Below are 16,395 nucleotides of genomic sequence, written 5' to 3'. Positions count from 1 at the left end.
ACGAAATGAGAGAACTAGGTACTTTCAAGAAGAATAATGCAAAAAATATCGTATTGCAGGAAAAGAAACAAGTGGCCATCTAAATAGGATCAGAATAGACACAACTAAATCTGAGTACTTAAATGCCAACTTTTATCAGAAAGCAGATTTATCTTTGATATTCTGATGTTCATATTTTTATTCATTTCCCAGCTCCAAGGGTTAGTTCAAGTGGTGTAAAGCCAGACATGAAGTTCTTTGATATCGCTGCTAGTTGCTGCCGGTCACGGATTTGACTCTCTTTGATACCCTTGGGGCGAAGACAATGGTATACTCGGTTTGCCATCCACAAAATGTGGTGAAGTACTCCAGGGTTTCATTCCAAGTATTTAAGAAAATAAAAATAAAAAATTAGTCATTTCCTATATCTCAAAAGTAATTCAAATCTACCAATAGAATGTGAAATGATTTGATATAACCGACTTGCATGAACATAAACATTACTATTGAGTAAACATACAAGAAAGAACATCCCCACATAATCATATGATGATAATCCAACAGCCTTCTCATAGGCACGTGCAGGGTATTTCGTTTTTTCCACTCCCCATCTCATGAAAATAAAAAGTTCTACTGAGACCACTGATAAGGAACAACCTAACAGTTCCATTACAAGTGAAAAATGATGCCGCAGAAAAACATAAGAAAACAAATATTGTATTATTGACCAAAGTTGATAATTAAGACGTGAAAACCCATCATAAAAGGGTTTTCAACACTCTTTGTTGCAAGAAAATGCATGAATTCACAGATTTTAAAGGTTGGGGAAGTTGGCCACTATTACTCCTTGAAGCCATGTTTGGGGATGGGTAACAAAGCCTGGCAACTTGTACCTTCATGAAGCTATTTTACATATCAACAAGATTATGATTTACAGTTGACTGGTGCTACAGGAATTTTTGGTTACCATTTCACTGACCAGAATTTGCCTTCAAACGTGTAACCTCAGTTTCAACCAAATTAAGCTGTCTTCTCAACTTCATGATATGGTTTTGTACCTGCCAGTTAAAAACAAGAAGTTAAAAATCCATGTTTCCCTTAATGATGGGTTTTCTTATGCATACACTTGTAATAGTTAATGAATTGACATATAATTGTTTGCCATAAAAGATGGGTTTATAGCAACCATATTAAAGGAAGCAGAGACATCAAGGAAAGCAAGACCAAAGGAAATTTCTGCTACATGTATAAGATTGATGTGCCTCAACAAACTTTGAATTAAAAAGTATCTTGATAGGGAGGAATCTTAGACAATAAAAGTATTGTAGTAGTTTTCAAGATTGAAGTCAAAGTTGTTTTTTCCATTCAATATGTGAACTCCATATGTATTAGGTCATGTGTTGGTGTCAATATTGTTGAAGAATGTAACTAGTGTCGGTCTTCATAAGTGTATTTGAACCATGATGTAATGTATTTATCAAAAGAAAAAGAAAAAAGGGATTTTTATTATAAAAGAAATCAACTTATTAAAGCATGAGTTTCATGCTTGGGTCAATGGTGTATAGGTCAAAGCCTCCATTGTAGGCTTCTAGGCTTATGTCAAGAGTCATAGTCTTTGTCTAGACCCTTCTTGAGCTTTGTAAAGTCACAAAAGAACTTTCATTGAGTCAAAAATGTTATGTTCTTCCTCCTCCACCAAGTTCGCCCCAAAGAGAGAACAAGTTGGCTTCATGAAGGATTTGGCCAGCTGAAAGAGTATAAATAAGGAGGAATTCGACCTATTTAATTACACACACCAAGCAATTCAAATCTGCAATTCGAGTAGAAGAAAAGGTGTGAAGCTGAGAAGAAGAGAAAAAACTTAAGCATTTGAGATATTGCTTCTGCCACATGTGCTACTTCAGGTCCAAGATATTTGACATGATTGCAGGTCCGAAATATCTACTATAGGTTCAAGATATCTAAGATGTTGCAGGTTCGATATGTTACTAGATGAAGCTGCACTTGTTGATTCACTATTGAAGAAATGACTTGGGTTGATTTTTATCTCTATTGAAAGCTAACTTGGTGGAGTGAAGGAGGTCTCTCTGTTGAGTCTAAAGGGTCTTGGTTGTCTCAATCTGATTTGAAACTACTAGAGGAAAATTTTGATTGGGTTTTCCCCCTCATAGGGGTTTTGCCCTGGCTGAGTGCCTACATTTGGCATCTATTTCTTTTCATGTTTTTGGTAACTATTTGGTGATCAAAGAGATAATAATAAAAAAAGGAAGAATTCAAAAAGATCACAAGCATCTATCAAAGTTAAAGAAAAAACAAATTTAAATGCAACAACTAAACTGCCCTAGATTTCTCAACATGGTATCAGAGCGAGGCTCATTTGTGTAAGGGCAGAAAGAAGGTCAACTAAAGCTTCAAGACAAGAAGAGGAACCAAGTCTCCTAGGACCAAGCCCCTAGAGGAAACAAAAGCAAATTTTGGGCACATCAATAAGCCTTATACACAATCATTAAGCCACAAGGAATGCGAAGATGTTTCAAGAGGTTAGAAGCATTGTTCAAAGGTCCGAATAGGTGAGAATGTTGAGAAATTTAGGGGCAGCTAGAGTAGGTGATTTCTCAAGCCACAAGGAATGCAAAGAAGTTTTAAGAGGTTAGAAGCATTGTTTCAAAGGTCCGAATAGGTGAGAATGCTAAGAAATGTAGGGGCAGCTAGAGTAGGTGATTTCTCTTACTTTGGTAACTGTTTGTGATGTATTTTTACTTAACTTGATTTGCTTCTTCTTTCACTTGATTATTATTAGTATTATCTTCATCAAATAGCTACCAAACCATAAAAACAATAAGACAAGAGGGCACAAGATATAGGCAATTAGCCAGGGCCAAAACCTCTCCAACTAAGAGGAAAACCCACAAGAATTTTGTTCTTCTTATAGAGCTTCAATTGACGAATTCCAAGACCTATGACCCTTGAACAAGACCCTTCCAAGACCAAGTCCAACCTTTCCTCCTTGATGAGTGTTCCTACTAGCAACTTCGACCTTAATAGCTTTTGAAATTTCAATCTCCTAGTAGATTCTTTTGCAACTTCGACCTCCTAGCAGAATCTTCTACAACTTCGACCTCTAGCAATTTCTTCTGTAGAAACCCTAGGAGACACGTGTGAGTGAAAGATGGAGTTTTGTCCTTCTTTTCTCCTTTGCTTGAGATGAGACCTTCTCCTTATCAACTCAACTTGTAAGGGTGACTTTCGTTGACCAAAACTTTGGCTCTCTGCAATTTGGTTTCTACTGCTGCAAGATGATGCCCTAGCCTTCGCACCTATGAGGAAAGAGAGCCCAAAACAAACCTTAAATTACTTCGATCCTTCTTTCTTCTTGACTTCCTCTTCTTCGCTTGATAGGAGACTTCTTCTTGCCCTGTAGTCGAACTTCTTGATGATGATGGATGGATCCTTGAATGAGGTCGAGTCCTCCTATATATAGGCTTCTCACCCATGCTAGTAGACCGACTTGACATTGTTTATAGGCCAACATGTCTTCTTGATAGGCTGAGTTGCTTCTTTGGAGGTCCGACTTGATTGTAGCACATAGATTCTAACTTTGACTTGAATAAAAAAATTTACAATATGTAACATGCCCAAGAAGGGTTTTTCATACATGACAATGACTCTCTTGACTTGTAGACTCAATGAAAAGCCCTAGAAGTTCTCAAAGGGAGTCTTACCTATAAAATAAATTTCCTTGAGCATGAAACCCATGCCTCAATAATAATAATAATAATAAATTTATTTTTCTCATTACATAAAATCATGATTACATATGTCATTATGAAGACCAAACCTAGTTACATGTTTCAAAACTCCTTAACTAGGGAGGTATTCATAATCTATACAAGGTACTTGGACATTCTCAAACTGAATAATTCTCATAAGAAGAGTCGGATTGGTAAGCCATCTCTATGCATAAAACCAACCAGCATTCTCACATAGCAAGGCCTTGACTAACAGCGCTATCTCTCCATAAGATCAGAGCACAATATTCGCGAGACCAATGACTGACAAACACCATCATCATCGTCTCTCAAGGCACATACCCCACCCGGGTGTTCACAGGGTATGTCCTTCTAGGACAATTCCTATCTTGGAATACCACATCCTCAAGGAATTTTCTCTACGACTACCCTTACTTTGGATGCCCTACCTCATCCTCAAATAGTATCGGATGTCAAATGTTTACCCAATCCTCCATTCTTTCCTCACGCAGTGAAGACAAGAATAATGTGTCTATCTCTCCCTCTCAACTAGGGAAGACATACCCATTCGTATAAAATGAATGTACCCAAGCTCCCTCTTATCCAGGGACTTGTCCAAGCTCCCTCTTAACCAACAACAACTTTTTGCCTCCTAGTGGAGATCATGATACCTTCAACTGCTTGTAGAGCTCCTCCTTTGATGTCATGAATTTCTTCTTCATCATTATGGAGCTTTCATATTGTATTCTTTCTTCGTATGGCATCGGCCATCCATTACTTTCCTTCAATGAACCATAGGATTGAACCTGTTGTACCTTAAGAAACCAATTTCCTGGCTGTAGAGAAATTATGCTTAAGACATTAAAAAATATTATTTACCGTCACTTTATTGTTTGTTGTGTCCTCAAATGAAGGACCTAGAGAACTTGGTCTTTAACCCTTAATACATGTATGACCAGAACATCTTAGAATGCCATTTGTTGCTAGATATAAATGATGAATGAAGAATGCTTGAAGGAGAAGTTAAAGATAATATGTTGATCTTTCACAGAAACTACTATCTGTAACTTAGAAGAATTATGAAACTGAGAATTGAATCATAGACAATATGTTGTTTAACACAGAAACTACTATCTGTGACTCTTGGAGAAGTTAAAGATAATATGTTGGTCTTTCACAGAAACTATTATCTATAACTTAGAAAGGAAGGTGAAAACTTCAAGTATACGAGCGCTCTTTTAAGGAATTTTAACTTTATCTACATAAGCAAATAAAGACCTGCAACTTCATTACTATACTTGAAAGAAGAAAACATAAGATGACACATAACAGAGAGGGTTACAAAATTATACCCAACAATTCATGGAAACTTCTGATTCTTTCATTAATCAACAATTATATCAGGAATACAGTAGTCTAGTCTCCGAGTTCTCCAAAATTCGAACCCTTTCTTTGTAAATTTTCCTCTTTTTATACATTGTGGAATAGTTGTTGATTTCTGAAACTGCCCAAATTATTTAACTGCTTCTCTAACTATATGAAGTAAAAACTATTACAGAATTTTACAGAGGGTAAAAGACACCTCAAAGAACATGAAATAACAGGAACATAACTGAATTCAAAAGGGGACGATAACTGTTGGCTTGCTCTGTTAATCCACTACCGAATTCCTCTATAAATGCCCTAATGATGCTTAATTCGTTTTAGCCATAATGAAATGTGTTTAGCTTGTGTAATCTGGGCTTACATGGGCATTTTGATTGGCCAAAATACAAAGAAAACATACCCGATTATCTTCCTCTTCAGATTCGGCTCTACCCTGATTTTCCACTTTACACAGCGAAATTAACGCGAACCTTTGATTAATACGGAACTCAAAAGAGTTAATCTTGCTTTATAAATCTGTCAAATCCGCCCGTTCAACACTCCGTTGACTTCCATCGCAAATCGCAATCAGCCCAATATATCACTGCAAAACTTAACTTTACACACCCTTAAGCCGCATAACTATGGTAATATTGGACTTATGCATAAATCCTTCATATTTACGCTTTTCCTATTATATACCTTTTATAATAGAAATATGCCATAAAACATGCTTTTTCCGCTTTTAATACGGGCTCCGCACAACTATCGAGGCATACCTTTTCCATCGATATATCCCCACCATAGATTTGTCCTTTTCGGATCAGACGGTCTATAAAGATTTCGGGTGGGACATTAGCCCAGAGAATACCCACCCAAAATGGGCGGTTTTCTCTCTCCACCCGATTGCTACATGTCGAATGATAAGTGGGATCGAGTGAGCTCCATTAAAACCCACTTACCATTTTTGCTCCGCCCGAAATCCCACTTGTAACTTTAAATCTGCCTTTTCGTACGCTCACGGACCCACTAGGTCTTTACAACAATATATATATATATATATATATTTCAGGTCCGACCCTTATTGCGGATCACAATTGGTGGGATCACATACATATATAATAAGCGCTCTGTGTTTATTTCAGACCCGTCAACATTATAAACGCAATATATATCTTTTCGGGTCCGGCTATCGTGAATCGCAATCGGCAATCGGTGAATGAACCAATACATATGCATTCGGCGCTTCACGGACCCGCCGGGCTTTTAAATATAATATATATATTTCAGGTCCAGATCTTGACACTTTATAACTTGTTTCTTTTGCGATTCCAATACACAATATGCTTTGCGATATATATATATATATATATATATATATATATATACGTATACATTCATATAACCATTGGCTTAATCCTTGGCTATACCGGGGCGATTCTTTTATTTTTACTTGTTCCTTTACAAAGAAAACATACCCGATATACCATTATTACTCCTTCCTTTTGCTTTTATCTATTTTTGAAATATTTTCAAGTTCTTGTATGAAAAATGAATACTACAAGCAACAAAAATGCATGTTACAACATCTGGCTCCACCTGGGGATAGTGCTTTTGCCACAGAAGCACTAAGAACTACAGATTAGTGCCTTCACCTCGGGCATGGAGTCATATATTGCTTTGCATAAATTGAAATGCTATGGCATTTGTACACTGATTTCACTCTGGTATTTACAATGAAATGATGCTTATTCTTCAGAACTGGAAGTAATGCTTTAAGTATTGCCCATTGACAGGCAGTTGTAGAGTTTCACCATCAAGATTCTCAAGAATGAAGGTATTATTGGATCTTACTTCAGAAATTCTAAAAGGACCATACCAGAGAGGATCAAACTTTCCATGTTTACCCTTATCTTCTCTTCTGGTATCCCATCTCAATACTAAATCTGCAACTTTAAAATCAATTTCCTTGGCTTTTCTGTCAAAAATATTTTTCATCTTGGATTAATACATAATCAAGTTGTCTCTTACCTTGTCCCTGTTCTCGCTTAGCTCCACCACTTTGTTCATTCTTCTTATCAAAGCATTTGGTTCTTCTTTTGCCTCCTGAATCATTGCAATCATCGGCTTCACAAGTTGACTTGGAAACAGAGCCTGAGTTCCATATACTAATTCAAAAGGTGATTTCCCTGTAGATCTTCTTGTAGTGACTCCAGCAGCCCACAGAGCAAACTTTAACTTAGAATCCCAATCTCTTTGATTTTCTGCAATGGTTTTCTTAAGGATCTTCATCAAAGTTTTGTTAGTAGATTCAGCTAATCCATTTCCCTGAGGTTGATAAGTTGTTGAATGGGACAAAATAACATTATACTTGTGAACAAAAAGCAATGAACTTACTTGAATTGAAGAGTTGAGCATTGTCTGTTATAATTTTAATGGGGCATCCAAATCTGCTGAAAATATTTTCCTCTAGCAACTTCATTACTATCTGATCATTTGCTCTCTTAGTAGGAATTGTCTCTACCCATTTGGTGAAGTAATCAGTTGTTGTAAGAACCCACCTGTGTTGTTTGCTTGAAGGTGGATTGATTTCTCCAACAAAGTCCAATCCCCATTGTCTAAATGGCTCCCCTATGAAAACTAGAATCAAAGGTAAAGGGGCTAATCTCTTTTTCTCAGCAAAAATCTGACACCTTTGACGACTTCTAACAAACTTATATGTATCACCAAATAAAGTAGGCCAATAAAATCCTGCTTGAGGGATCTTATGTGCAGTTACTTTCCAACTATAATGTCCTCCAAAAAACCCCTCATGATAATCTTTGATTGTTTCTGTAAATTCATCCTCTGTTAAACATAGCAATAAAATTCCAGCAGGATCCTTCCAGTACAATCTGCCTTCCACAATCACATATATTTGTGCCTTGATCTTTAGTGCCCTATACTTTGTTCTATCTAAGGATTATGGACAAGTAAGAAAGCACAAATAATGAATTATATGCTTATACCATTCTGAACACAAAAATTTATACCTGATCCTCATACCTTGATCTTGCTCTCCTTCACTTTCTTCAACTGCTTTTTCATCCACAGGTGCCAACAAGTTAACTCCCAATTCCTGAAAGTTTGATTCTGTCAACATTTTTGCCAATCCTTGTCCTTTCACCAACTTTGTGGGTTTTATGTCCAAATCATATTCTTGGATCTTGGCAATCCACTTTCCTCTTCTGCCTTCTACATCTCCCTGTAGTAATACATCTTTCGCTGCAGCATTTGGCACATAAGCAATGATTTGGGACTGCAGCACATAAGTTCTAAAAGCTTTCAGGGCTTGTACCAAAGCATACACCTGTTTCTCAAGAATATTATATTTCAGCACAGAATCTCACTGAATAATGCAACTGGCTGCTCTCTCTCTTCATCATTCTTCTGCAGTAAGACAACAGCTATTGAACTTGATGATGCAAATGAAAAAACTTGGAAAGGCTTTTGGTAATCAGGGTTGATTAAGACTGGAGCTGCCTGTAATGCCTCTTTAATCCTGGAAAATGATTCTCTAGCTTCTTTGGTCCAATTCACTTCATTCTCCTTCTTTAGCATATTAGTAATTTCTTTTACAATTTCTGCATAGTTGGATACAAATCTTCTCAGGAAGTTTATCTTTCCCAGAAACTTTTGAATATCCTTTTTACTCCTAGGCAATGGTATTTTCTGCACAGCTTGTACTCTGGTTGGATCTATCTTCACTCCTCTGGAAACAATGTGTCCCAATAGTTTTCCTTCTTCCAGAGAAAAAATGGATTTCTTGGGATTTAAGGAAAGTCCAAATCTTCTACATTTATCAAAAGTCCTTTTCAAATGATCCAAATGTTCTTCATCAGACTTTGAGAAAACAGTAATATCATCCAAATATATTACTACAAACTTATCTCCAACAAAAGCAATGTCCATAGCCCTTTGAAATGTAGCACCTGCATTCATCAATCTGAAAGGCATTCTGGCATACATAAATGTTCCCCAAGGAGTTGTGAACGTTGTTTTCTTCTGATCCTCCTTATCCACAACCACCTGGTTATAACCAAAAAATCCATCTAGCATTGACATTCTAAAAGATCCTGTTACCTTTTGCAGCACATGATCCATCTTAGGCAATGGATAGTTATCTTTCAAAGAAGCCCTGTTGAGATTTCTGAAGTCCACACACAACCTTATTTCTCCATTTTTCTTTCTCACAGGTACTAAATTAGCCACCCAATCAGAATACCTGAGTGGGACTATTATTTTGGCATCAAGCAACTTCTTGACCTCCTTTTCAATTGATGGTAGAAGCAGAGGATTTATCTGTCTAAGCTTCTGTTTGTAGGGTTTAATTCCCTCCTTCAAAGGAATCTTATGCTGAATAATATTTACATCATAGGTTTTGAGATCTTCATAGGACCATGCAAAGACATCAACATAATTCTTGAAAAGTTTAATATATCTTTCTTGAAAATTAGGTGAAACTCCACCATATAATTTGACTAACCTGGGATTCTCCTGAGTTCCAATGTTGTGATCCTGAATATGTTCATCCTGTGAAATTTTTCCTAAGTCCACAGCCACATCATTGGAATTAAAAAAGCCTTTCAAGAGGAACAAGTCCCTTTAGCAGAATATTATCTTTCAATTGAAAGAGATCTTCATAGGACCATGCAAAGACATCAACATAATTCTTGAAAAGTTAAATATATCTTTCTGGAAAATTAGGTGAAACTCCACCATATAATTTGACTAACCTGGGATTCTCCTAGGTTCCAATGTTGTGATCCTGAATATGTTCATCCTGTGAAATTTTTCCTGAGTCCACAGCCACACCATTGGAATTAAAAAAGCCTTTCAAAAGGAACAAGTCCCTTTGGCAGAATATTATCTTTCAATTGAAAGATCTTCTGATTTGCTATTGAATCTTTTAAACCACTGGCTTCTGCAATTTCTGTTGTCTCTTCCTCATCTTGATCAATTTCTATGCCCCGGAACTCTTCAACCATAGTCAAAAACTCCTTAATCTGTTGGTCATCCTCAAAAACTTTCCAATTCTTAACATTATCAGGAACAGAAGGTCTGTGTCTCATTTCTACCTCATATCTTAGTCTTGGATTAATAGGAGGCTTGAAAGTATTAGCAGCGACAGCCAATGAATCTGTCAATCTATTCTCATCTCTTGGAATGAATTGAATGTTAAAAGCTTCAAAAAAGTTCTCAATCAAATCCCATGCCTCATTTTTGTATGCCTAGAGCCTAGGATGTTTTGTTTGGCAGTGATCTTTTATTTGCTTAATAATTAGCTCTGAATCTCCAAAAGCAAAAATTGACTTAACTCCCATTTGTTTAGCTGTTTGTAGAGCAATAATCAAGGACTCATATTCTGCCACATTGTTTGTTGCCTCGAACTCTAATTTAAAAGAAAAAGGGAACATATTACCTCCAGGTGCAATTAGAAGAAAACCAGCACCTGTTCCTTCCTTGGAATAAGCTCCATCAAAGAAACATTTCCACACTTCTTCCGTTTGCAGCTCTGTAATTACATTGGCTGAAGCAAGCTACTTCTGATTATCTTCAGCCAGCTCTGCATTATCATGCAATGTGAAACAATCAAAGTCATCCTTCTCCTTACTATATACAGGTGAATTGCTTGCTCCATTTTTTGTAATTGTTTTTATAAACCTAGTTTCTCTGTACAATCTCCTCTCTTCCCCACCAAAAATCGGTATAACAGCATATGTAAAATCTAGTTTCAAAACACCCCCCAATTTAGCCCCCTAGGACCTAGATAGAAGCATTCCAAATCTAGCAGGGACATTTGCTACTACTACATCCATGACCAAGCTTCTAGCTGGAATTTGGGCTAGTGACACTGCCAAATCCTTAAAACCCCCAGACACTTGACTTTGTTAGAATCAAAAGAATACAAGTCCCTATAAGGTTTGGTCACTTGTAGATTTAGTTGCTTCATCACTAACAAAGGCATAAGATTATGTGAAGCTCCCGAATCAAACATACAATTATGTAGGAGGAAATATAAAAAGGAGGTATTGAAGAATCTACTTGCCCTACATGTGGACCAAAAACCACTACTAGTTTATCCCCCCTTGCAGATTTACAGTGTCATTTATACTCTCATTTTCTTTTAAATTAATAAACTCAGCGACCTCCTTTTGATAAATAGGTGTTTTTGCCAACTCTGTAAGGGAAACTTGTATTCTTACCTTTTCCAACTCCTTAGTAAGACTAAACAAGTGACCCTGTTTAGCAATCCATTCGTTCTCATCTTCACCTTTCTTCATGACTGGAATTACTTGAGGAATTGAAACAAGTTTCTCCAAAGGAATTTTTTCAGTTTGATCTTGAGAAGGCTCACCCTTAAGTATCTGTGTCTTGCCATTTGCATTCTGTCGCTACTTTCCTTTATTTACGTGTTTTGCAGGCTGAGATCTTGTGGAGTCGCCTTTAGTGAGGAAGTTGAAACCTGTTGCTCACTTTCATTTTCTTGATTTCTTGATCTTTTCCTCGATCTCAAGTCATACTTCTTATGTAGCTCAGCCTGCATAAAATCAGAAAATTGTTTCCAATATTCATCAATTTCATTTTCATCATGAATGGCATATGTTTCATCATATACATATTCTTCTCCTTCGATACCAAGTTCATCTTCATCTACTACATATAACGTAGAAATTTGATCTTTAGGTTGTTCTTCACCAGGATCTGCTTCTATATATAATGGTGCTTGAATCTGATTTTGATCTTTTCTTTCCCTTTGCAGGATTTGCAAAGGTTGTCTTCTGTATTGGGGATTAAAGTTCTTATTATACTGTGTTTTCTTCTGCAAATTCTTATTTTCTAACTCTAATTTATTTACCTTATCTGACAAAGTTTTAAACATATCCTCCAATGCTTGACTTTGAGAGGATTCTATCTTTGCCTTTCCCTTGTCTTGGGTAGGTTGTGTCTCTGGTGCTTTTCCTGCAGCCACCAGATTTGCTTCTATCTCTAATGCATCTGTTTGGATCTGATCAAGGGTTGGAGATCTTCTTTCCCTTAATGTGAATCCAAAATTTGATTCAAAAGCCCCTACAAAAGTTATTTTTGCACCAGCAGGAGGAGGCTTAATCTCCACTGGGAGTCTATTGTACAATTTGTTAAATCTTCTGACAAATTCGGCCACAGTTTCATCAGACTTCTTCTTTATGGCATTAAACTCTGTTAATGAATACCCATGGTCTCTTTTTTCTCCCCATTTCTGGATGAATAAACGTTCCATCTCTTCCCAAGAAGGAATAGAATTATTAGGAAGTCCTTTAAACCATTTCCTTGCTTCTCCATCCAAGGACTGAACAAAAAGTCTTAGAATAACATCTAAATGTTCAACGTTTAGGCTATCTGCAAAATTGCAAAATACTGACACATGATTCTTTGCAGTTTGTTCATCTTCCCCTGTAAAACGAGGAAGAATTTTGAGGTAATCCTGTGGCATTTGATTAAACGGTTGTGGCAGTTGAAGGGGTGCATACCTATTCATCACGAATGTATGCATTGCCATGTTTATTGAACCTTGCTTAGCAACAGATGTGGAACTTGACTTAGAAGTAAATGGAGTGTCTAGAGGTGGTAATGTGGCTATTGGTCGAGGTTGAATGATTATAGCAGATAAATGAAAAGTAACAGATTCTAAAGATTGCTCTTGACAGTTAGGTTCCTGAAATGAAGATGATGAAAAAGATGACTCTTTATCAGATGAATGTTCAGGTGAATTATTGCCTGATGCAGACAATATAGGAATTGGTGTAATTGGAATCTTAGACCTTCCAACCCTCCTAGAAACTAGCCTTTCAAGATCTGAAAGAGCTTGAACCTTCTGTTGTGAAGTGTCTGATCTTGTATGGGGTCTCCTTGAAGCCAGAGTTATTGCTTTGATTCAAAACAGCCAAATATCTCCTCCTCACTGAACAACCAAAGGAAAATAGTGAAAACCCAAGGAAAAGTGTTATTGTCTTCTCTCCCCGGTAGCGGCACCAATTAATGTTGTACCTTAAGAAACCAATTTCCTGGCTATAGAGAAATTGTGCTTAAGACATTAATAAATATTATTTATTGTCACTTTATTGTTTGTTGTGTCCTCAAATGAAGGACCTGGAGAACTTGGTCTTTAACCCTTAATACATGTATGACCAAAACATCTCAGAATGCCATTTTTTGCTAGATATAAATGATGAATGAAGAATGCTTGAAGGAGAAGTTAAAGATAATATGTTGTTCTTTCACATAAACTACTATCTGTAACTTAGAAGAATTATGAAACTGAGAACTGAATCATAGACAATATGTTGTTTAACACAGAAACTACTATCTGTGACTCTTGGAAAAGTTAAAGATAATATGTTGGTCTTTCACAGAAACTATTATCTATAACTTAGAAAGAAAGGTGAAAACTTCAAGTATAGGAGCGCTCTTTTAAAGAATTTTAACTTTATCTACATAAGCAAATAAAGACCTGCAGCTTAATTACTATACTTGAAAGAAGAAAATATAAGATGACACATAACAGAGAGGGTTACAAAATTATACCCAACAATTCATGGAAACTTCTGATTCTTTCATTAATCAACAATTATATCAGGAATACAGTAGCCTAGTCTTCGGGTTCTCCAAAATTCGAACCCTTTCTTTGTAAATTTTCCTCTTTTTATACATTGTGGAACAGTTGTTGATTTCCGAAACTGCCAAATTATCTAACTACTTTCTAACTATATGAAGTAAAAACTATTACAGAATTTTACAGAGGGTAAAAGACACCTCAAAGAACATGAAATAACAACAACATAACTAAATTCATAAGGGGAAATCATTGTTGGCTTGCTCTGTTAATCCACTGTCGAATTCCTCTATAAATGCCCTAATGATGCTTAATTCGTTTTAGCCGTAATGAAATGCGTTTAGCTTGTGTAATCTTGGGCTTATATGGGCATTTTGATTGGCCAAAATACAAAGAAAACATACCTGATCGTCTCCCTCTTCAGATTCGGCTCGAACACTGATTTTCCACTTTACACAACGAAATTAACCCGAACCTTTGATTAATACAGGACTAAAAAGAGTTAATCTTGCTTTATAAATCTGTCAAATCCGCCTGTTCAGTGCTCTGTTGACTTCCATTGCAAATTGCAATCAGCCCGATATATCACTGCAAAACTTAACTTTACGCACCCTTAAGCCGCATAACTATGGTAATATTGGACTTATGCATAAATCCTTCATATTTGCGCTTTTTCCATTATATACCTTTTATAATAGAAATATGCCATAAAACATGCTTTTCCGCTTTTAATACAGCTCCGCACAACTATCGAGGCATACCTTTTCCGCCGATATATCCCCACCGTAGATCTGCACTTTTCGGATTAGACGGTCTATAAAGATTTCGAGTGGGACATAAGCCTATAGAATACCCGCCCGAAATGGGCAGTTTTCTCTCTCCACCCGCTGCTACGTGTCGAATGATAAGTGGGATCAGGTGAGCTCCATTAAAAACCACTTACCGTTTTTGCTCTGCCCGAAATCCCACTTGTAACTTTAAATCCGCCTTTTCGTATGCCTCGCGGACCCGCCTGGACTTTACAACAATATATATATCGAGTCCGACCCTTATCATGGATCGCAATCGGCGGGATCACATACATATATAATAAGCGCTCTGTGTTATTTCGGACCCGTCGGCATTATAAACGCAATATATATCTTTTCGAGTCCAGTTATCGTGAATTGCAATCGGCAATCAGTGAATGAACCAATACATATGTATTCGACGCTTCACGGACCCGCCAAGCTTTTAAATATAATATATATATTTCGGGTCCGGATCTTTGACACTTTATAACTTGTTTCTTTTGCGATTCCGATACACAACATGCTTTGCGATATACATATATATACGTATACTTTCATATAACCATTAGCTTAGTCCTTGGCTATACCAGGGTCGATTCTTTTATTTTTACTTGTTCTTTTACAAAGAAAACATACCCGATATACCATTATTACTCCTTCCTTTTTCTTTTATCTATTTTTGAAATATTTTCAAGTTCTTGTATGAAAAATGAATACTACAAGCAACAAAAATGCATGTTACAACAGAACTAACAGTCATGTCATCATTCTTTTCATCAGAAAGTGATCTTCCAACCCGCATCTGGCATTTCTTTGTACTGCTACCTCTACCAAGTCATCTTTCCCTTAGGATCTTCCATCCAACCACATGGTAACTTCAACTGCTTGTAGAGCTCCTCATTTTGTGTCATGAATTTCTTCTTCGTCATTATGGAGCCTTCATCTTGTATTTCTTCTTTGTAGTGCATCGGCCATCCCTCACTTTCCTTCAACGAACCATAGGATTGAACCCACAATCATGTCATCCTTATTTTCATCAGAAAGTGATCTTCCAGTCCGCATCTGGCAAATCTTCATACTGCTACCTCTACCAAGTCATGTTTCCTTTAGGATTGCCCATCCACCACATGAGTGCTAGTTGTAGGTGACATCTACAACTCTCTTTCAGTAGCCCTGTATCAACCCATCCAGATGTTGTTCAAAATTAAAAAATGAACATCAAACATGAGTGCTAATTGTACGTGACATCTACAACTCTCTTTCGGTAGCCATGTATCAACCCATCCAGAGGTTGTTCAAAAATCAAAAATGAACATCAAATCAAAGTTACCTTTCGTGATGACCTTTCATCATGACATCTGCTTGCTTGCAACATCAACATCCTGCACATTCGAAAACACATCTCCAAGACTTTCGATGTCAAGGATCTCATTCCTTTGCAGAGCTTATCAAGGTCTTCATATCTTCTCTATAGATATGTCATAGCCAATTCTTCTTAGTCGTCGAATGTTAATTTACTTTTCTTACATGACCATAGTTGCATCTTTCAGGATCTCTTCTTTCTTTCTTCAAATATTGCTCCCAAGGAACTTCCATCCATGGTTCCTTTATCTTTTTCAACCACCTCATATTCCATATGAGGAAATATTATGTTGATTTCATCTTGTCAATATGTGAACCATGCCTTCATGCATCTTTCTAAAGGAAGAGATCCCTTTCCTTCGATCATGCTCATGAGGTAGAGCATTCACCCATGCTATCTGCAACTGTATGATGACATGACTTAATCCGTCAATATATACATACCTCTTTTCTTCTTTTGGTCATCTAGACTTCCTTCGGCAGCTTCCTTTCCTTGATTGAAAGTACTTCAACCATC

At 36.8% G+C, this 16,395-nt stretch overlaps 1 pseudogene across 1 annotated transcript in view; it reads right to left on the bottom strand.

Annotated features, from left to right (window-relative positions):
• Positions 1 to 432: 432 nt before the first annotated feature.
• Positions 433 to 16,395, bottom strand: part of LOC149140540 (transcription initiation factor TFIID subunit 14b-like) — a 59,798-nt pseudogene continuing 43,835 nt past the window's right edge. The window contains exon 7 of the transcript XR_016265025.1: positions 433 to 1,037. The product of XR_016265025.1 is annotated as a transcription initiation factor TFIID subunit 14b-like (transcript). The remainder of the gene's footprint in view (positions 1,038 to 16,395) is intronic.

Source organism: Pinus tabuliformis, chromosome X (genome assembly GCF_031772625.1).
Source record: "Pinus tabuliformis cultivar Carrire ecotype Pingquan chromosome X, CPIR1, whole genome shotgun sequence".
Classification (NCBI taxonomy): Eukaryota; Viridiplantae; Streptophyta; class Pinopsida; order Pinales; family Pinaceae; genus Pinus; species Pinus tabuliformis.
The sequence above is the reverse complement of the archived record's forward strand: the minus strand, read 5'-3'. Positions and strand labels throughout refer to the sequence as shown.